Consider the following 24617-nt stretch of genomic DNA (forward strand, 5'->3'; position numbering starts at 1 on the left):
ATTTTACGAATGATTCTGATTGGGATACTGATGTTATACTAATGGAGTTGAAGGTAATTTTCAAAAAGAATTTATTTGCTAAAACACTATAAATGACATTGTTAATTGAATTTGAATCATTACATTTTTCTTTGTAGATGAGTATTACAAACAAGCTAGTAAGTGAGTTCCACTTGGCATGTCGAAAGCAATTCAATATCATAGAATGACATATTGCAAAGTTTTTTTTTTCAAAAGAGAAGATACCTTCGCTCTACAATTGAATCGCCAATAATCCAAGCTGCTGTAAAAGATTTTGATTTGAATAAAAAGCCATATCCTATAGATGATTTGGATCCTATTGCGCATGAGAAAGCTCGGTGAATTTGTGAAATATGGTGTCCAAAAGAATACGATATTTGATGTACGTATGAATGACTTTTGTTGAACATAAGTCTAGCTATTTTATTTTCCAGTTTTATCTAGGCTTAGTATTTTCGTTTAATGTTATTTTTCGTTTTCGACTGAACATGTCTACTAGTAATTGCTTGTTATAACTCCTCTTAAAAATAAGTTCTTAAATTTACAACGTTCCATTAACACTATTCTTTGATAATTCCATGTCCAATAAGGATTCTATAAGATTGGATTTCATTTTATTTATGTGTAGGCAAAGCAACCATGCTCATGATACACACACGTATTCACTTGACTAACTCAACCACCCAATGGCTTACACCAAATCACTAGTAGATGCAAGAAACTACTACCCATGATTAATTTCAGAGTGCTTTTGACATCTAAACGAGTGTGGAAATGATTAATCGTCACTTCAAAGATTGAACTTAGAGATAGGATAAAACTAAAATTAGAGATCGTTCAATCCTATCATTTTCTTGAAAATTCAAATTAACATTTATTATAAAACAGGTAAAATTTTTGTGGAGGCTTAAATAATATACAAAGTATATTTAAGTTTTATTCCAATAACTAATTAAATATGTATTTAATTAAATTAAGTGTCAAAAGATTTAAGAACATTTAATTTAAGTACTTTGAGATTTTAAATTCAAAATTTGTCAAAAAAAATAAAATAAAAGTGTAACAGAGAGATAAGAGGAATGACCAAGAGATAAGATAGATGAAGATACTTCAAGCGATTCGTTACTTAGTCATATAGCTAACCCTTTGCTTAACTAATGCCTATAAACACATATCATATCAGCATTATATAAGAACTGATACTTCCTCTCATTTATTTGTATATTCTCACTATTTGTTCATTCATATTTTAATTAAAGAATTGCTTGTATTTCATTAATATTAGTTTGTTATCTTGCTACTGTGATAAAGAAAAAATAGGAGTGCGAAGAAGATTAGCAAGACCAGAGACAAAGGTAAATTATTTTACAAGGTTATACCTCACTTTATATGATTTAAGTATAATTAATATATTTTTTGACTTACGCATGGCATTTTCTCCCTTGTAGGACATTGAAAGTGAGATTGTTCAAGATAAATAAAGTGTGGAGCCAATCTTAAAATTTTTTGGGTTCCAAAGAGCCTAAAGATTATATTTTCTTAAATTTAATATTTTGTTCATTGTGCATCATTATTCTCAAATAGCTACCATACTTTTATATATATATATACATATATATATATATCAAAAAATTTTGAGTGGACCAAGAATCTTAACATAAAAATTAACTAAAAATTATTTATTATCAAAAATAAATTTATAAAAAAATTAATGTTTAGGTTTATTACTAGTACAATAATAAATAAATATCTACAAATAAAAATTATAAAGTATTATTTAATGGTACTCTTTAAATATTGAGAGATTTAAAATCTTCAATAACTGAATCAGAATTGATCCTTTTAACAATTTTTTTCTCATTGTAAATAACCAACAAACATAAAAAGAGGGATTTTTCTTGCAAATTCTTATATCCGCCTATAAAAATAGAATAATACTATTACTTATTAAACATTCTAATATAGTTATATAATATAAAAAATATATTAAATAAATAAAAAAAACCTAACTTAGATAAGAAAGTTATCGAATCTTTTTAGATTTGATTTTGTTTTTTTTATTACTTATTTTCTTCTTATAGAATAGATGATTTTAATGAGATTTAAGATGCTAACAGAGATCTACAATGAACAAGGTAACTTTGTAACTTTATATGAGTGTAACAAAATTAAGCCAACTTACATAATTATTAGTTTGCAAGAATCCTACTAATTTTTGTTATAAAAAGTTTGGGGTCATCACCCTCTTTTGTCAAACTAATGCTATTTACAACCTCAAATGCCCTTATACAGCATCATTTTGTAATAAAAATGATTTGATTTACTTGTAAATGGATCGGACTATCACTTTAGGTGAATTCTATGGTGTTTAAATTGCCTAACTTTTTTTTAATATATAACATATTTTTGGCAAACATATATAACATATTCTATTAAGGAATGTGTAAAATGTTTAAAATTTATTAATAAATATCTATTTGCCTTTTTTTCAAGTAAGTTAAGCGCCATGTTAAAAACACCATATCATTTACCATCTTTTGTATATTTTTACCTGAACATTACAGAAACTTATTTGTCTTATGATTTTCTACCTTATTAATTTATAATTTATTATGCATGATTGATTATTAAGGACAAGGTTCATTGGTTTTTCTGATGCAGATTGTGAAATTCTATAATACAATTATACCTACTCTCCAATTGATTAGTGAACAATATTAATTTGACGATCCATTTAGGTTGGTTCACTAACACTTCTTTTATACTTTATGGTACTACATTTCTGTATTTTTTTGTGTATATCAATTATTAAATAATAAACCATATGCTGATTTATTGTATCATTCATTGGTATGCGTTTCATACACTTACATTTTGGTACATTATTATATAAACAAAATCATTCAATTATGATTGATAAAAGTTAGATTGATTAATCAATTACATCAAGAGAGTATAAATGCGGGGTTGAAGGGTTTTTGGACTTTGCCTTTTCTAGAACTGTTATAGATGAAAAAATTATATGTCCATGTATCAAATATGGGTTTAACGATATGGGGACGACAGTTGGAGTATTAACTCATTTACTCCAAAAAGGATTTCTGAAAAAGTATACTTCTTATTATATGCATGGAGAAATTGTATTCTAGCTGGAAGAAGAATTATTGGGTTACGATCATCGAGAGCCTGTTGAAAAACCTCCATTGCATGATATATTAACTGAAGTTTTTGGTGCAGATAAACATAATTATGATGGCAAAGATGATGAGCCCTTTGCTCCGAAAACTGATTCCGTTCCAATGTCATCGGTATATGACACTAATGATGATTCAATGAAAATTAGAAAGTTGCTAAAGGATGGGAATCATAAATTATATCACAGGTGTGCAAAATATAGCAAGTTATCATTTATTGTTGAGTTGTATCATATCAAAGTGTTGTGCGGTGATATTGGCAAGACATTTTTCATGATACTTGACCTTTTGAATACTATTTTTTCCTATGCTAACCTGTCCAGTTTATTTTATGAAGCCAAAAAAGTGATTAAATTATTAGGTTTAAGATACGAAAAAATTCACGCATGTCCAAATAACTGTATGCTCTTTTGGGAAAAGGACAATGAGGAAAGAATAAATGTGTGGTCTGTAATGCATTTTGATATAAAGTAGAAGAGAACCCCAGCAACAACACAGAAGTTGTGAGAACAAGTAAAGATCAAAAGAAGAGGATACTAGCAAAGGTGTTGAGGTACTTTCCTCTTACTCCTAGATTAAGAAAGTTATACATGTACTCTAAAATAGCAAGACTAATGCGTTGGAATTCAGAGTTTCCTAACTCAGATGGAAAGTTATATCATCCTAAAGATACAAGGCATGGAAGGACTTTGATTTGTTACATCCAGAATTTGCTAAAGATCCTCGTAACATACAGCTTGTTTTAGCAACCAATGGCTTCAATCCGTTTGGGACTCTTAGTTCAGACATTAGCATATGGCCAGTGATGTTGTATATATACAATTATCCTCCATGGCATTATATGAAGCAAACTTCCCTTATGTCTATGATCATTTCTAGTCCAAAGATGCCTAGAAATAATATTAATATTTTTTTACAACCACTTATTAGTGAGTTGAAAGAATTATAGAGAGGTGTTGACGTTTATGATTCTGTTGATGGTAAAATGTTTCGTATGCATGCTGTATTACTTCAAACTATTAGTGATTTTTCAGGTCTTGATAATCTCTCTGGGTGGAATACACATACGAGCCTTACTTGTCCATCATGTAACTTTGATACAGTCTCTAGAAGGTTGACATTTGGCATGAAGTATAGTTTTATGGGACATTGTTGGTGGTTACCTAATGACCTCGAGTATAAGCACAATAAACACTCTTTTGATAGCCTTACAGAACTAAGAGGCCCACCTCCAACATTATCAGGCAGAAGGATTTTGTCCCAAATTGAGAGCAGTAAAAAAAGACATCAGGATGCCCTCAACGATGGCAACAACCCTCTACAATGAAAAAAGATGAGTATTTTCTAAGATTTACCATATTGAAAGGATAATCTTATTCGTCATTGTCATGACATGATGCAACATATACTGTGCTTTTTACTGTACTTGATGATAAGCAAAGGACTAAAGACAACTTACAAGCTCGTAAGGACTTGCAGTTGATGGGAATAAGAGAGCAACTCTATTCGTACTTAATTCTTCCAAGTATAACAAATACTAACAAGAATATTTTTATGGTGTTTTAAAGAGTGTACCTTTCTCAGATGGTTATTCTTCAAATATTTCTAGATTTTTCAATATTAAAAAATAAAAGGTAATCGGTCTAAAGAGCCATAATTCAAATATTCATATGGAACATATTTTGCCAATTGCTCTTAGAAGATCCTTGCCTAAGGAGGTTATACCTGTGCTTATCAAGCTATGCAACTATTTCAGAGATGTCTCAGACAAATCATTATCCTTTAAGAATTTAGATAGACTATAACAACAAATTGTTTTAACACTCTGTCACATGGAAATGATATTTCCTTAAGTATTTTTTCTGTTATAGTTCATCTAGTTATTCATCTCGTAGAGGAAGCAATGGTTGCGGGTCCAGTGTAATACAGATACATGTATCATGTTAAAAGGTAAATTTTGGAACTCTAATGAGTTTTAATTGAATATATTTATTTTGTTTATTTTTTACGGTTAACTAATTTTTTTCCTTGTTATTAGAGCCCGAGGACATTCAAAATCTTATGTCCATAACAAGGTTGCACCGAAAGGGTGTATGGCTGAAGGTTACATAATTGAGAAATGTCTAACTTTCTGCTCTAGATATTTAGAGGATGACAACATCAAGACAAGGTTCAACCAACCAAGGAGCAACAATGACGAAAATGACAACACTCCTAGTAGTTACTCTACTATCTTGTCTAAGATTTTTCCAGCCTTAGAAATATCTCGTGGAGCTCACATGATTTTTTCGTTAACACCAACTGATAAGTTGCAAGCTCATTGTTATGTGTTAATAAATTGTTCAGTAGTGGACAAATTCTGCGAGTGAGATTTCTTGTTATTTCTAACTTAGATTTCAATTCTTTTCTATAATTAATTCATAACCGTAGTCTACTTTACCGGAAAGTCTAGATGTGAGATTGTTAGAATATACCGTGGTAGAAAAAATGCAACCAAACTAGTTGAAGACTACATCTACGCCAAATTCCATGAGTGGTTTAGGGATTATGTGAGCTATTTATATTTAGTAAAACTTGTTCCTTCCTAAATAAAATTTTAGGATCACATTTTGGAATCCTAATCAATCTAACACATGTAGGTCGCAAAAAATAATGATCCAGATATCACTCCCAAAATCAAGTGGCTTGCAGAAGGGCCTAATGATGTTGTAAAGACGTTTGAGGAGTATAACGTTCATGGGTTCAAGTTTTGTACAATAGAAAAATATCAAGGATTTAAAACTCAAAATAGTGGCGTGATTATGTCTGCTATTACAAATAATGTTTCAAATGGCAGGAAACCTGTTATAGTAGTAAGCGACAATATATACTCTGGTAAAATGGTAAATATAATAGAGTTAGAGTACTTTGAAAAGTTGAAGGTTGTACTGTTCAAATGTATTTGGGTTGATACCACACTTAACAAGGAAATCAAGACAGATGATTTTGGGATCACAAGTGTAAATTTTTTCAACTTGATACATATTGGTAATAATGAAACAAATGATCCATTTATTCTTGCAATGGATGCAAGAATGGTTTACTATGTTGATGATCAAGTTGATGAAGGTTAGTATTCTATTTGTCATATGAAACCTAGAGATTTATATGATATGGGAGAATTAAATGAGTAGGAGTTAGGTGAATCTTTGGTGGAGGACATAACATTTTATGAGCAACAAGTAGATAACCTTGAAGAATTTCAATTGGCGAGGGATAAGGTTAACGAAGCAGAACAAGATGAAATGTATGTTGACGAAAATATTAATAATGATTGGGATGGTGATCATGAAATAGATGAGTTAGACGACATTGATGCATTCTAGATAACTTGTTACTCTAGAGTTTCTCTAGGTTTAAGAAAATTTAGATAGACATAAATATTGTTATAGTAGTATTATGAGATAATTTAATTTTATTATTTTGCAACTATTTACTTTGATGGTTCTATATATTTACGGTCCATTTATAGTGGTAGTGAGCAATATATCACGATATAACTATTAAAATGTCTAATAATAAGATAATCTTAAATGCTCAATTATTGCTTTTGACCAAACTTCTGAAAAATATAACAAAGTAAAAGACAATGCAAAAATTAAGGATAAAGAAAGATAAGAGGATAATTAGTTATTTTTTGACTAAACTTATGAGAAATTTATTGTATGCAGCTTATATTATAGGAGAAATTTTTTCTATTAATTCTTTAAAAAATTTATTATTGACAACTTAGATCAAATAAATTAAAAAAATAAATACTAATAATATTTGCTTAATGTGAGGCTGATTTTCACATAATAAAACTATAAAATTTAATATTAAATTAAAAATATAGTTATAGACTTGATTCTAACTAATTTAAATCAATTTTATTTGTAATTTGGTTAGTATGTAAAATGAAAAAAAAGGATTTCAAACTACTCTTAATTGACAATGTAATAATGTTCATGTTTATATCCATCGATTAAGCAAGTTCACTAGCTAGTCCAATATTAGTTGGCAGTATAGGATTATTTTTTGCATGGAACATAACCCTTAGTGCAATAAACTTATTGAACTAGTTTAACTTAAAATGCAAGATTATTCATCACATAAATTCATATATGAATTAAATTTCCAGTTTTAGTTATAAGAAAATTAATACTAATTAACTTATGAGTAATTATTCACTTATATAAAAGTTTGTAATTTTATTAAATAACAATAGAAAGTGTTTTGTAAAATTTTTTTGAACAATTTTGTGATAATTAATTTGTCTAACAAAATAAAATTTTTGTAATTGACTTAGTAATTAAAATTTATTAAAAATTAAAATTTTTAAGTAAAAACATTTACAAAACTAACTTAATGTATAACTCTTACTAGATAAATAATTAAATAATAGTGCATTGTTTGGATCATCAACGACATGAAGTGAGGAAATATTGGAGGTTCGTATATTTATTAAAGTGGTTTTGTGGTTATTTATTATTATTATAAGAAAAATTAAAGATAAAAATAATACATGCTCAAAAATTAAATTTCAATTTTTAATTGTATTAAACCGTTAAAAAACTAATTAATTATTGTATTAAAAATAAAATAATTTAAAATATATTTAATAAATAATAAATAGTAGAATAGAAAAAAAATATTTTTAGGATTAAAAAAAAATTAAAAGTTGACCTAAACAAAAATGACCAAACTGAATTTTTAAGATTTAAAAATTTAAAATATGTTTAACATTTAATGTATTTGTTGGCAAAAAATTAAAGTAACTACGAAAATGTCCAACATAACTTTCCATATCTTCTATTCACATCGTCTTTTGACTCTTAATTTCTGCAGCACCTGAATGCACTTTCTTTGACCACATTATATAAGCCCTATCATCATATGTTACAGTATTCTCCAAACCTAAACTATGACCTTTTTTTCTTCATTTTGGTATTATTTGTTGGTTTCTTCAGCAAATTTCTCATGAAGCAAAAACCTAATAGTTCACAAGAGGTACTTTTAGCAGAACTATGACAACCACAGAATATCGATAATAATAAAGAATTTGCATCGATAATAATAAAGAATTTTCAGAGTTTGGATGAAATAAGTTTCAACCAAGACAATGTTGGATCTATAGATATAAACATGACGAGTGAGCATAATAGAGTGATCATAGAACGACCAACCCAAAGAAGATCATAATGATCCTTTAGTTGTGAATGTCAAAGATATATGTAATTTCAATTTTTTTACCTGATTTTTTAAGTTCTAATATTTAGTTTATTTATTTTATTCAAGTTGGTATTCAGTTGTAGACACTTCTTCGGGAGAAATCATTACTTGCAAAATGACAGCAATTCAAGTTTGGCATTTGAAAAAGGATGAAAAAGTCATGTTGGAACTTGATGGCCATGGACAAGGTCAAGATAATGGTGCGAACTTATTGGTAAGCTTTCTAGATATAATGGCATGTAAAGCAACGTTGTGTCAAATTTCAATTGACAGATGGGATCAGATGCCTAACACCAAAAAGCAGTGAAATTACATTGAAGAGTATATAAATTTTAGATATTTTAAAATTTTTCTGTTGTATTAAATTTCTCATTATTTGTAGTTTTAAGTGGTTGGTATGTTACTTATATGTGGTACTGTATTTATTTATGGTTGTTTCCTCATATTATATAGTTTAAATTATAGATGTGCATTTAATATTTTTGTATCTATTATTTTCTCACAAAAAATAATTTTATTCTGCCGAATTTGTGTAAGATTCGCTTGCTTCTTCATTTGTTGGGTCTATTTTTTATTTTTTATTTTTTACTTAAAATACTTTATAACTTTAATTTTAATGACGGTTATAAATCATGTTAAAAAACAGTACTTTGAGAAAAACAAATGAATAGATGAACATACTATTTTAGAAATGTGAAAGGTGTCTCTTCATTTTTTAAAAAAGGGTTGGGTTGGATATATTGATGTATAAGATGCTGCAATTGAGGCTATTATCATGGTATATGTCAACCACTAGATATGTATGATCATATATTCATGTTCTATTTGCTTGTATAGTTATTGTTATGATTAATATCTACTAGATATATGTGATATGTATTCATATTTTATTTGTTTATTTGGTTATTATCATTATAGATGTGCACTAGATATGTGTGATTAAATGTTCATATCTTTTCTGTTTGTTTGACTTTGAATTTTTGTAATTCTCAACTCCTATATTGGATTTTATTATGTAACAACTATGAAAAAATCTATAAATGATAATATTTTCGATATGAATTTTAATCTTGTGTATAAATACTTTGAAGGAAAATTTCGAGTTTGATTATACTGATGGCATTAAATGGGCACTAAAGACATTAGGTGATCGATGAAAAATCTACAAATATTCATTACAGAATATTTACTTTTATCCTAATAAAACAAAAGAAGAAATTCTAACAACTAAGATTGATTCAGATATACCTCCTATTGAATGGGCGACTTTTGTGCATCCCAACACGAATCCTAAAACATAGGTAATTACTTAATTTTTTTTTAGTAGTACTGTTATATTAATTTTTTTGTTTTATTACTGTTATCTTTTATTCTTGTTATGTTTATAACAATATTATTTTTATTTTTATGTTTATAAATTTTAGAAATAGTGCTTACAAAATAGAAAGAATCGAAAGAAGCTTCAAGTATCACATGCTGGTAGTAATAAAAGCAATGCCAGAAGAGCAAGTGAAATACTAATTTAACTTTTTTTCTATTGTATTTGTGGTTATTCTAAAATAAGTGTTGACAATGCAATTGTATTATGATTAAAAAAAATTAGAAAGACCTTTATGTCGGAATGAAGTTATTCTGTCAACTCTGATGAAGAAGAATGTAAATTATATAAATGATGGGCACATTAGCTGTAAGTGCATTATGTTAATTTTAGGTTAGTGCATAATTTATTTTTATAAGTTAAAACCTTGTATACACTAATCTAATTTTTTTCTTCTATAGGAGAAAATATTAGAGCATTTACCTGAAGATCAAGAATGTACTCTTACTAAAAGAGTTCCTTTAAAAGTGTTGGTTCTTCTAAATGATGCAATTGGAAAGGTTTTTAGTGCTAAGAATGTAGGGTGTGTGTAGTTTCAGTAGTGCTATATTTTCAATAAGTTTTGACAAGTTTAAATGTATTTTTGGATTTGTAACTAGTAGAATCTTTAGCAATATATCTCAGCAACATGTCATAAATTTAGAGAAGTAGGTTGAAACTTTAAAGGAAAAGCTAAATATGCAGAAGCCAAAATCCAATTGGCACTTTTACCCAAATTTTCGTTATCAAAATATGGTGATAGAATGCCTAGTCTGTTCAGTGATATGCTAGACATTTAGTTGGTGTATTTAATAAGCTATAGTTAAAATTTTAAGTATTTTTACTCTAGAAGATGTTAAATGTTTTTTATTCTTGTTAGAATTTTTCTTATTTCTTATTATATACATGTTTAGATTTGACTTATTATTATTGTTGTTATTATTATTATTATTATTATTATTATTATTATTATTATTATTATTATTATTATTATTATTATTATTGTTATTTTTATTTTTATTATACTAAATTTTTAGTAGTATACTTTTTTACTGTAAAATGTTAAATATTATATTTTTAAAAAGTATGAATTTTGTTATTAATGTTATATATAAAAATATCATTTTAATTTAATAAAATTGTTCAATTAGTCATGGTCAAACTAAAATAAAGGCTACAAATTATAAAAAATAAAAAGAACAAGTTAGCTATGAAAAAAACATAGTAAACCAATACAAATTAGTCACGAATGGTATGTGAAAAAATAATACGAGTTAGCCACAAAAATAGTGTGATTAAATATTCGACGTTAGTCATAGAAAAAATTGTAGCTGAAAAATCCAGCCTGTATAAATTAACTACGGATGAAGTGTGGTAGAATTAACTGCAAGAAATTACCAAAAATTAGATTTCCACACACTCACCGGCAAGTGTACCGGGTCGCATCAAGTAGTAATAACTCACTTAGAGTGAGGTCGATCTCACAGGAATTGATGGATCAAGCAACTTTAGTGGGTGATTAGTCTAGTCAAGCTAACATTGGTGAATTGAAGTGAAATTGAAGCAACAGAATGTAAATAGCAGTGAATTTAAAGTTGCAGAAAGTAAATGAGCAGAATCTTAAAGAGCAAGAAATTTAAATTGACAGAATCTTAAATGACAAAAAATGTAAATTGCATCAAATGTAAAGGGGCTGGGTGCTGGAAATTTAAAGAAAGCAGTAAGCAGAACTTAGAACATTTTGCAGATGAATTAAATTGCATGAAAAGTAAAAGGAATTGGGTGTTGGGAATTAAAACAGAACTGAAAAAAAGTGAAGTGTAGTAAACTAGAGAGCTCTCAGATCAATTCAGTACCAAAACAGAAATGTAGAAATCTAGAAGAATTAAAAGCAGCAAGAAGACTTAGATCAATTCTAAAATCCTTAAGCGAAATCAACAATTTCCATGGAATAGCAAAAACAGAAAGAAATCCAAGAGCTCAATTGCTCTCTTGATCAAAACAGAAGAGAAAGTGCAAAGGAGAGAAAATGAAACAGAAAACAAAACTCAAATCTGATTTTCAATTCTTCAAATTCAACAAGGAAAATTAAAAGAGAGCTCTTTATTCTACTCCTACTCCTACTGCTTTTTAATGGAGCCAGCTTCCTTACAAAAATGAAAATGATGCCTTATATAGGCTTTTTACAAAATTCAAAATGAAATTGTAATTGAAAACAAATTACAATTAAAATAAAATTTTTAATCTAATTGTTTCTTGTGCCTTTAAGTCAATGGGCATTGCTTGCTTTGAATTTGAAGAAGAGTGGATCTAGTTGACTTTGGTTGAATTGGTTTGGAGCATGAGTCAAGGTTGCTTGATTCAAATTGGTTTGAGGTGTGAAAACCTTCCAGCGGAGTGCTCGGTCATGTAAGGCAACGTAACGCTCAATGCCTTGTGTCAAGTTTGTGGGTGTAGCGCTCAGTTAACCAAGTTGATGTATCGCCCTTATTTGCTTGCACAAGGTCCCCCTTTCGAGCCTTGGTGGCTTCAATTGTGTGTGTCATGCCTTAATTTTCTTTTGGTTGAGTCACGAAAATGCTCACTAAGCGAGCGCTGGCCTTGGTGCAAATTTGGTGCGCGCTTGTCTTGATTCAGCGCTCCCCCTTCGAGCCTTGGTGAGCGCTGCTTTGGCTAGCAATTTTTCCTCATGATGTAGCGCTCGGTCAAGAGAAACAACGCAGCGCCCTTGCTTGCTGCCCAACTTCTAATTAATGTGACGTTCATTGCCTAGTGAAAGCTAGTGTTCATTCAATTAGTTCATTGGCATTAACAATCAAGGATTTCATGCATGCTTTCATTAGATTTATTAATTAATGCCAATGCATTACGTTAAAGCAACTTGCTTTAATAATGTACTTCATGCATTCTCCCATTGGCTTTAATTAATAATGCATGCATTTCATTCATTCATCATTAATAATTAAATGCATGCACGAGCATTAACGTAACTTGATTTGCCTTATGGGCATTAGTAATGAAACTTTCATGCATGCATGCTTTAACTATTAATAATGCATGCATGAGGCATCATTAAATGCCACGGCTCCATGGTCATGGGCCACGCTTTTAAAAGCGTGGCCTAAAGCTCCAAAATGTGCTCAACTTCAAAATGTGCCCAAAATTTTTTTTTTTTTCTTTTTAGCTTATTTTGTGCTCTTTTTGATTCTTTTTTCACTTATTTCCTACAAAATTTATAAAATCAAAAGATCAAGGAAATATACCATTTAAACACAAAAGAATGCAATATTTAAGCACTAATTATCAACTTCTTGTATGAAAAAGCATAGAAAAACATGATATGATGACATGTCATCATTCACAACATTGACATTTTTAGCAGCACAAAATTTAATTCACATAGTAATTAATAATTATTGTATTGACTTATAAAACACAACCCTAAATCAAGAGAAATTAATGACAGTAACAAGTAATTTAAGGATAAAAGAGGTTCTATAGAGTCTCCACTAACATTAAGTTCCTCTTTAACTTTAGCATCTTTAGAATCCAATTTTAATCCTGGATATGGTTTTCTTGCCTTTTTGACTATACGCATGATTTCTTCAACACTCTGGCTTGGTCACTCCTCCTCTTCCTTCACACTTTTTTCACTAATTCTTCTATCAGCCTCAATTATCTCTCTAGGCAAGTTCTTCAAGAACTATGTGTGCTGTTTTATCTCTGGGATAGTAATCTTCTTTAAAAACCATCATATATAATTTATTCAAGGGATAAGTATTATCTTAGTCCCTAATGTTTAGGGTCAAAATCGAAACCGTCCCCAACGTAATTTTTTATTTAGAATCATCCTTAACATTTTATTTCGTATTAAAATCGTCCTTTTTAATCAGATTTTTAATTTTATTACTAAATTACCCCTATTCTAATAAAAGAAAAAGTTATCAAATAAAAAAAAACAAAAAAAATGCGAGGGGGAGGGGAGAAAGGAAAAGGGAAAGGCGCGGTGGTAGGGGGTGAGGGGGAGGGAAAAGGGGAAAGGGAGAGGGGGATGGGGAAGGATGGGGGGAGGAGGGACGGCACCGACGAAGCTTGGAGTTGCCATCGTCGTGGCCAAAAGAAAGAAGAAAGGAGAGAGGAGCTGCGACGGGGGAGAAGAGAAGAGTGAAAGGAGATGCGTCGGCGCGGCTTGGGCCCGCTGCAACCGTCACGTCGTCATCGGGACTTGGAGGGAGACCAGGCCGCAGAGCCGTCGCTGCTGATTCGCCCACGAGCTACCGTCGGGGAAGCGCTGGTGGTTCTGCTTTGGCTTCTCCGTCTGCTCCTTCTTCTGCATCTGCTTTCGATTCTGCCTCTGCATCTACAGCTGCTTCTTCTGCATTTGCTTCTTCTTCTGCATCTGCTTCTGATTCTACTTCTGCATCTGTATCTGCTTCTTCTTCTTCTTCTGCTTTTGCTTTTTCTTTGTTTCTATTTTGCTTCTGATTTTGGTTTATTATTTTCTGGTTTTATTATTGTTGTGTGTTGATTTTATTGTTCAATTTGATGTTTTGTTTCTGAATATCGATAATGTGTTATTATTAGTATTCTTGAATTTGATTATTAGTATTTGATGGGAGTAAGGGAGGTGGTGATGGTGAAGTAAGGGAGGTGGTGGTTGATGAGCGGATATTTTATACGCTTTTTGGCATTATTTTCATATAGTTTTTAGTATATTTTGTTTATTTTTTATTAAGTTTTTATAGGTTTTAGTGTTAAATTTACATTTTTGGATTCTACTATGATGAGTTTTTTGCTTTTGTACAATTCCAGGTAATTTCTGGCTAAAATTGAAGAGCTAGAGCAAAAGTCTGATTTAGAGACAGAGAAAGCACTGCAGATGCTGTCCGGATTTGACCTCCTTGAACTCGGAAGAATTTTTCTGGAGTTACAGAAGTCCAAATGAAGCGTTTTGAATGGCTATGGAAAGCTGACTTCCAGAGCTTTTCAGCAATGTGTAATAGTCTATACTTTCCTTCCCCCTTCTAGGCGTCCAGCAACCACAAAGCAGAGACCAGCGTCCAAATGCTTAGAGAGGACCCCCTAACTAGTGTTCAACACCCTAGAGACCTCCTAGCACGTGGATCTCATCAAAGCTCAGCCCAAACACTCACTAAGTGCCCCAAAAGTGGATTTTAGGACTAAAAAGACTATTTTACCCTTACTAGTCATTTGTTTAGTATTTAAGGGATTAAATTTATATTATAAAAAAACCTTTAGACAGAACTTTACACCATATTCGAGTTTTACATTGTATTTTCTTTCAGTATGAGTTTCTAAACCTCCTAGGTTGAGGGGAGGAGCCCTGCTGAGTCCTATGAATTAATAAAAGTATTAATATTTCTTCTTCGATCCGTGTTTGATTTAATTCTAAGATGTATACTCATTCTTCAACATGGTGAATTAGATGATCAGTGACAATCAGCTCTGTTCATCATACTAAGACAGCATGCTAGACAACCACCCGTGTCTACTTGGGTTTATGTGAATACGTGACTGGAAAGCGCAAAGCGCAAGCTTGATTATACATCTTTTAGACAGCTAATCGATGACTTCGTTGGGGACTTCTCGAGACACCAATTTAGCCGATTTTCGGGGAGATTAGGGTCTTTGTGGTAGAGGCTAGAACCCAAAGAAGCAGCATTCTCTGATCCGGAAGATTCGACCTTATCTGTGGCGTTTTGAGTAGGATTGCCAAGAGAATGAATTGCTAGAGCTTCACCCTCGTTCAGATTGGATGACCACGGCCAATGGCGTTTGATTTGAAAATAGAAGAGATTGATGACCACGGGCCATGACATTGATCAGATACAACCTGTCATAGAAGAAATCACTCACAAGCAAAGAAGAGAGTAATACCAGAGCTAATTCAGAAAGACAAAGAAACTCCAATTTTTAACCATACTCCTATTACTGATTGCCCTTGCATCAATCCAACTAACAACTTTCTGATTTTTCCTAACTAAGACCTGCAAGATAACCATAGCTTGTTTCAAATCCCAATCCTTGTGGATCAATGTAATACTCTAAATAGCCTAAACTTTACCTCGCGTCGTAAAGCAAAGGTTAATCAGAGATTACAATAGTTCTAAGATCATACATATAATTTATAGAAGAATTAATATAATCTAGAAGCCCGTTGAAGGATATAGCTCAAAAAATGGATTTCAAAAGCACAAAACGTACTAACGAAGCTACTAACTTAAGGCACAAGAAATAGATATAAGATAACAAAAGATAAGTATATAATATTATAAGAAACTAGCCACGGCTCACAGAGTTTGAGCCGGCTAGCCATATACAGACCATACAAGAAACCAGACAGTAAAGACAGCTTATACAAGTTTTGTTCTCTTAAATACAAGCTGCTAGGCAAACTAAATACAAAAGATGAGAGACATATACAAAATAAACCAAAAAACTCAAAAGATATCCGGATCCTCTGCTTCTGTCACCAACCAAACAACTCACCGGGGTGGGTTGTGACCTGCATCTGAAAAATACAACAGAAAAATGGTATGAGAATCGGAGGTTCTCAGTATAGTAATATTGCCTAGTGATGTAGGATATAAGACCCCGGGATGCCAAAGGCAATCCTAGACTCCATATCCATCACAAGATTCAATCTTAATGTATACTAAAACATTAAACATAACTTATAACCATAACATAATAACGGGGTAATCTAACTTAGGAGATTACTAACTAATCTAGTCACCGCTGTCCTCCGTGCGATCCCATCGCCACCGCCTACGTAACCTCCTCAGCACCAGACAAACACAGATAATGCAAGCAAAGAAAACACAAGTAATATTCAAATATGTAACATGTAATTCAAGAAGCAAGTAAGCATATTATACAATTAAGCAAACCCAAGTAATCAAAGCAAACAAGCACATAAGAGATGCATATGATAAATGTCTACCCTCTTGGCTCGTTATATCACTTGTCGGTCTGTAAATGCCAACCCAACACATTCTCTCAGATGTAGCCTTTTTTTCCACGCCATGGATATAGTGTCCTACACACTCATGCAACAACTCTTCTGCTATGCCAGAGATATAGTGCCCTGCACACTCATGTAGTAGGAAGTCTACTACACCAGGGATATAGGCCCTGCACACTTCCTGCTGCAGAGAAGGAACCAACCACAACAAAATCATGCAGTAGAACAATCTGCTACGCTGGGGATATAGGCCCCGTACACTCTCAATATTCAACAAGTCATACGACAGAAACATCTGCCACGCCGAAGATATAGGCTCTGCACACTCTCAACAACAATCCAGATCATCATTTCTTTTCGATTCCTCGACTCATCCCAACCACCATCAATTCATGATTTCCATTCCGAACTCATAGTTCCTCAGTTCTCAGCTCATATACCAATCCTTCTTTATGCTCCACCCAACCCATTCTCAGCACACCAGAAACCTAAGCCTCCGCTTTCTAATTTTTCATAATAATTGTCAACTAAAACCCTTTAGCTATATCTCATATCCTTCATACTTAAAATTAAGCCCAAAGGCCTTAAAATAGTGTTTTAAAAGCTTACAACTGTGTTGGGAAGGTGAAATAGTTGAAAATAAAGTTTAAATTTGTGAAACAAGGCATGTGCGTACGCACAGGTACCAAATCTTGTAAGGTTTGTTCGCTCACACAAGGTGTGCGAGCACCCCCAACAGACGACCTTTCCCAACTTGGGCATGGGCACAGGGCCGTGCGTACGCACAGGTTGCAATTCATCCTTGGTATGTGCACGCACAAGCTATGCTGCAAATAGGGAGCTTTCCCCTGCGTGTGCGTACACACAAGTCTGTGCATCCGCACAGATCAAGATTTTTACAGGGTTGTGCGTGTGCACATACCAGAAATCACAAAATTCCGCAACTTTGCAGAATTTCAGATTTTTAACACCAATTTTGAATGATCATAACTTCCTCTACAAAAACCCAAATCTTACAAACTTTATATCAAAATGAAGGGTTTTCAATAAGCTTTAATTCTAAACAAGTTTCAACGAATTTGGAAAACTGAGACAAAAGTTATGATCAGACAAAGTTTACCAAAAACTAACTTTTACCACAAGTCTCAAAACCTCAACATTACCAACATTTCCAACCAAAACCAAACCAAAATCACTCTAAACTCCAATTTCTATCATGATATATCCTTCATAGCATATTATACCATTCTCAACCATCAAAACCTCAATTATATGATACCAAAATCAATCCTCCACTGACACTTTCCTCAATCCTGATTCAATCATTACCAAACATCAAAATCAATGCCATTTCATTTCAATTTCAATCTCTCACACCATCTTTACCAATTTCAGCATCATGATTTATCAACATATTCCGAATATCATCAACTCATCATAATTCACATCATTTATCAACAATCTCAACACTCACCTTCAATATACCAACATCACTAACCATCATCAATCATCAACCATATCAACAACAATAAATCACATATCCAACATCAAACATCATAATCCTTAAATATCAACAATCATTATCAAATTCACATATTCCTCATCTCAAAACTCCATATCATCGTCATCTTCATACAAGTTATCTTCACACATCAAAATCTCATACAATCATTCATCCTCAACATATCAATATTATTCTTCATACATCAACATTCAACACCTCAACAGCCATTATAATTCATTCCTATCCTATGGGTCACTAGTCTAAGTGTCCATGAATATTATATACTACATAGAGGAAACGGAAACCATACCTTAGTCAATTTCCAATATGAACCAAAACCCCAAAGAGCACAAGTTGAGCTTCCAACCACAAGCAAGCTTCCAATATGACTCCAATAAGCACCAACAAGCTCCAAAAGCTTCCAAACTCACAACAAACAAGCTATATACACACCAAACATCACTAATCAAATTAGGGCTCAATATAAACATAATCTCACAAGAGTTTTCAAGAGTTCTTACCTTGTCCAATAGTTTTGGGTGCCAAAACCACCAACAATCAAGTGCTAGAGTGTACCTAAAATACCCAAGACACAAGATTTCCCTCAAAACCAAACCCTAAAACTCGAAATGTACAAGGGCACGAAAACTGGGCGGGAAAAGTCAAGAGACTTACCACAAAGCTTAGATAGAAACGATAGGGTTGGCGAGAGCTTCACGTAGCCGCTGACGGCATGCGAATCGGAGTACCGTAGCTCAAGATATGATGAAAAGAGTATGGAGGTGAATATTGCTTCTTCTCCCTTCTCCTTCTTCTCTCAAATCTGGTGTCTGTGTATGTGTTATGGCTGAAAGGTTCATTAATGAACTCTTATATATGTTGAACTTAGGTCCAACTTGGGCCCGTTAGTGTTTTTAGCCCGTCCAGCCCAACTTTGGGCCAAAGCTTTAACACTAGTGCCCGGTTTTTCATTTCTAATATTTTTCTAAGGTTTTCAACTATTTTCACTTTTTCTCGCGCAGTAGCAGGCAGACGTGAACCGGTTCAACTACCGATTCGCGATTTTTCACAGTATTTCGCAGAAAACACATTTTCTGACTCAGAAAAACCTACTGAGTCCAAAATTATATTTAAATCCCCAAATTCTCATCCTAACTTTCTAGAATCTAATTTGGCATTTAAATGATTTTATTCGTGAAAAATCCAGTTCTTACAATCGACCTTGACTCGCTCAGGTATTACTTGGATGACCCGGTACACTTGCTAGTACAGCTGAACGGAATGTGGAGATTCGTGCACCAGTGGTGGTGGTAAAGGTGCTGGTGGTGGTGGAGGGTATTTTTGTCTGTAAAAATTTAAAAGGACGATTTTAATACTAAATAAAACATTAAGGATGATTCTAAATAAAAAAGTTATGTTGGAGACGATTTCGATTCTAACCATTAACGTTAGGGACCAAAACAATACTTATCCATTTATTTAATGATTTGTATACAATACAATATAATAGAATCTAACTCTAAGCATTCTATCAAACATTTATAGAGTATAAAATCTCAAACTATAGTATCCAACATTTATAGACTAATATAATACTTGCCTTGGCAGGATTGGCAACAAAAATGTGAGTGAGAAGATGCCTACACTCTGAAGAAAGATGCACATAATCAGTTATAGAATATTGCACGCTCATTATTCTCTTCCAACAAAGCTAGACTTTAAACTTTACAACTACTTTGTGCTGTTAATCATCATGGAAGGAAAACTTGTAAGTTATGAATAAGACTGACCCCAATAGTCTTTTTGAAGTCTCTAGGATCTTCTGGATCTTCAAATGGGTATGCTCCAACTAATATTACATACAAAGTTACCCTACATGACCAAACATCTGCAATCTGCATAATTACCAAATAGTTATCAAGACTAAAAATAATTTTAAAACAATTGGATGATGCTAAAAAAAAGTTAATTTCCTAATATTACTCTTTTCGAATTCCAAATAACTTTGAATACCTCTCCATCATACTCTTTTCAAGACAAAACCTCTGGAGCAATATATGTTGGTGTTCCAACTGTTGACTTAGGCTGCAAATGCAGCAATGCAGACTGCAATTTTTTCATTCAATTTGCCATCGTCTAAGAAGTCAAGCATTGCCATAAAAGCTTCTGCCGGTACATCTATCTCTGGGGTCATGCTTTCACTCATTCTGATTGTGAACATCTGGAAAAGTGATGAAATACTTTATATAAGGAACATACCAAAATGTGAAACACTATCATGCAAAACATATCAGTACCAAGCATTAAATAAACATTGCATGCAGTAGAAGAAATTTAAATCCTATACAGATATAAGTTGAAATCCATGTTTTTGTACAGCATCCTACCTTGCACTGCAATGAATCAAGGCACAATACATTGCATGTTGAAACAATTTATAATTGTATTGAGGAATTAATTGGTTGTTCTTACAAGTAAAAAAGATCCGTCCAATGGCATCCTAGTATTATAACAACAGTGTATGTTGATTACCTCTCATCTCAATGTTAAACATGATAATTTTCTTGATTACCTAAAAATGTTGGTTGTTTATTCAATCTGAAAATGTAAAAGAAAATATAGTCAAGAGATTTCAGGTCCTGTTCATTGTAAAAATAATAAAATATTAAAAACTTAAAATGTAGGAAGAGTTTTGAAATTTTGCTAAAACTTCATTTGATCAAACTCTGTAATTTAATACTTTATTCATCTAAGTAGATCTTAGTGTTAGTCAGGGGCATAAATATTGCTGCATCAAATCTCCAAACTCCACCCTCATGAGTTTAATTCCCATGTCATGCCATTGGTAGCTTAAGTTCAATAAAAAAATATTGTGAAATCGGCTCACCTTGGTAAATGGGACACTCCATAAATTGAGTACAACTTTATGTGCTCGTGTAACAAGGTCGTAATTCTCAATGTAGACATTTACATCGCTGTATTGGCCAGTTAACTTAAATTGTCTAAGTTTCTCAGTGCTGATAGGAATGGAGGCCAAAGTCGATGAATGCAGCTGAATGCACGGGTATGTTAACTCCACTATCTTGCTAGGATAGACAACTTATCACCTTGCTTAAGTCACTTCATATTCTTTTCACATTGCTTCATCAGTGACATCACTTCAAATTGTAGGCTCAAAGCCCTCAGTGATCCAAGCTGATGCTGCGGAATCTACATGACACAGACGCAACACAACAACCTTGTGAATAGTAAAATACTAACAGTAGGAGTCTAGCAAGCATAGCACCCTGATGAGCGGATAATTTGTACGCTTTTTGGCATTGTTTTTAGTATGTTTTTAGTATGATCTAGTTAGTTTTTAGTATATTTTTATTAGTTTTTAGTTAAAATTCACTTTTCTGGGCTTTACTATGAGTTTGTGTATTTTTCTGTGATTTCAGGTATTTTCTGGCTGAAATTGAGGGACCTGAGCAAAAAATTTGATTCAGAGACTAAAACGGACTGCAGATGCTGTTGGATTCTGACCTCCCTGCACTCGAAGTGGATTTTCTGGAGCTACAGAAGCCCAATTGGCGCGCTCTCAACTGCGTTGGAAAGTAGACATCCTGGGCTTTCCAGCAATATATGATAGTCCATACTTTGCCCAAGATTTGATGGCCCAAACCGGCGTTCAAAGTCACCCTCAGAATTTCCAGCGTTAAACGCCGGAACTGGCACCAAAGTGGGAGTTAAACGCCCAAACTGGCATAAAAGCTGGCGTTTAACTCCAAGAAGAGTCTCTACACGAAAATGCTTCAATGCTCAGCCCAAGCACACACCAAGTGGGCCCGAAAGTGGATTTTTATGTCATTTACTCATCTCTGTAAATCCTAGGCTACTAGTTCTCTATAAGTAGGACCTTTTACTATTGTATTGATATATCTTGGTAGCTATCTTTGTTCTTATGCTATCTTAGATCATTTGGAGGCTGGCCTCACGGCCATGCCTAGACCTTGTTCTTATGTATTTTCAACGGTGGAGTTTCTACACACCATAGATTAAGGTGTGGAGCTCTGCTGTACCTCGCGTATTAATGCAATTACTATTGTTCTTCTATTCAATTCCGCTTGTTCTTGTTCTAAGATATCACTTGTTCTTCAACTTGATGAATGTGATGATCCGTGACACTCATCATCATTCTCACCTATGAACGTGTGACTGACAACCACCTCCGTTCTACCTTAGATTGGGTGAATATCTCTTGGATTCCTGATACACGACGCATGGTTGATCGCCTGACAACCGAGTGCTCGCCTGACAAACGAGCCAGCCATTCCGTGAGATCAGAGTCTTCGTGGTATAGGCTAGAACTGATGGCGGCATTCAAGAGAATCCGGAAGGTCTAACCTTGTCTGTGGTATTCTGAGTAGGATTCAATGACTGAATGACTGTGACGTGCTTCAAACTCCTGAAGGCGGGGCGTTAGTGACAGACGCAAAAGAATCACTGGATTCTATTCCGGCCTGATTGAGAACCGACAGATGGATAGCCGTGCCGTGACAGGGTGCGTTGAACATTTCCACTGAGAGGATGGGAGGTAGCCACTGACAACGGTGAAACCCTTGCATAAGCTTGCCATGGAAAGGAGTAAGAAGGATTGGATGAAGACAGTAGGAAAGCAGAGAGACGGAAGGGACCAAGCATCTTCATACGCTTATCTGAAATTCCTACCAATGAATTACATAAGTATCTCTATCTTTACCTTTATGTTTTATTCGTATATCACCCATATCCATTTGAGTTTGCCTGACTAAGATTTACAAGGTGACCATAGCTTGCTTCATACCAACAATCTCTGTGGGATCGACCCTTACTCGCGTAAGGTTTATTACTTGGACGACCCAGTACACTTGCTGGTTAGTTGTGCGAAGTTGTGTTTATGCCATGGTATTGAACACCAAGTTCTTGGATTCATTACCGGGGATTATTTGATTTGTGAAAAGTATTGATCACAATTTCGCGCTATCACGCCCCAACTCAAATAAAAGTTGCCCGAGCCAAATAATAGTAGAACAGTAGAATATAAACAACATATTTATCAGTGAAAAAAAATTAACTTTCACAAGCATGGATTATTCTTAGTACAATTAATTCTCACACCAAACAATTATTAGTAGAAATTGAAAAGATTAAAACACGTTAACAATTGGGATTTTAAAGACTATTTTACTGTTCGCAATCAACTTCTATAAAGTTTAACTCCATAATACATATTCTTTACCTAGTCAAAATATTTTTTCAAAGTAGCATATATACTTAACGTAGTCAACAAAACATTGAAAATGTGCATATTATATACTTTAATTATCTGAGGGATAACACCAATCTCCAAGAGAAAAAAGCCTAAAACAAATCTATCATCAGAACCAAGTAACCCTCCAACAGTTTCACCAATGATTTCACACAAAGCACAAAATGCAAGGTTCATAGGTGTCCATGCTATTGAGGCCTTCCATATGTAATCCAATCACCCTGTTGTGATTCTTTTCTTCTGATCCTTGTACAACTTCACTGTTTCATACCAAAACACCACAAATGCAATTGGAAACCGAAAATACAAAATGCATATATAAGATATAGAGCAGCAGATTTTATACCAAAGCCAACAAGGAGAGTAAGCATGGGAATAAAAATGCCACTATCACCAACCACCAACAGTTCTAAAAGCAAACCCAAGAAAATCAATCATTGTGGCCAACACAACCCTCTAATTCAGCTCTAATTCCTGCAACAACCAACCATTGCTCTTGTTACATTCACATACAAAATTAATAAAGTGCAATTCTGTAATGCACAACTCCAAATAAATTGTACAAACTAGAAAAACACATAGTTAAGAGCTAAGGCATTGAATCTAGGATAGTAAAACAAGAAAAGAAGAAGTTTTAAAATACAGAAATTTCAAAAGCACAATTTTGACTACAAGACCCTAAACATCTATAATCAAAGGAACAAAAAAACAGCTCTTACAATGTAAGAGAGATCAACATCAGGATCGATGCTAGCATCATCAAGCTCCTCCTCATGGTTTTGGAATGAGCATGCCTCTCCTCTTCAAGTTTAAACTCCTCCATTCTACTCCTTCCACCACCACCAAACCCTAACCCTTACCCTAACCCGAACCCTAACCCCTTCCTCGCATCACTAATTTCCACAAAATTCATCAAAAAATAATATTAAAATTACATAGAAAACAATCCTTACAACTTAAAACCTTCGCATTCAAAAGTCCCAAATTCCACCACACCATTCAAATATTTGATCAAG

At 33.0% G+C, this 24617-nt stretch overlaps 1 pseudogene; it reads right to left on the reverse strand.

Annotated features, from left to right (window-relative positions):
- Nucleotides 1-13248: 13248 nt before the first annotated feature.
- Nucleotides 13249-23778, reverse strand: LOC140183269 (serine/threonine-protein kinase SAPK1-like; annotated as a pseudogene).
- Between the last annotated feature and the right edge of the window lie 839 nt (nucleotides 23779-24617).

Source organism: Arachis hypogaea, chromosome 3 (assembly GCF_003086295.3).
Source record: "Arachis hypogaea cultivar Tifrunner chromosome 3, arahy.Tifrunner.gnm2.J5K5, whole genome shotgun sequence".
NCBI lineage: Eukaryota > Viridiplantae > Streptophyta > Magnoliopsida > Fabales > Fabaceae > Arachis > Arachis hypogaea.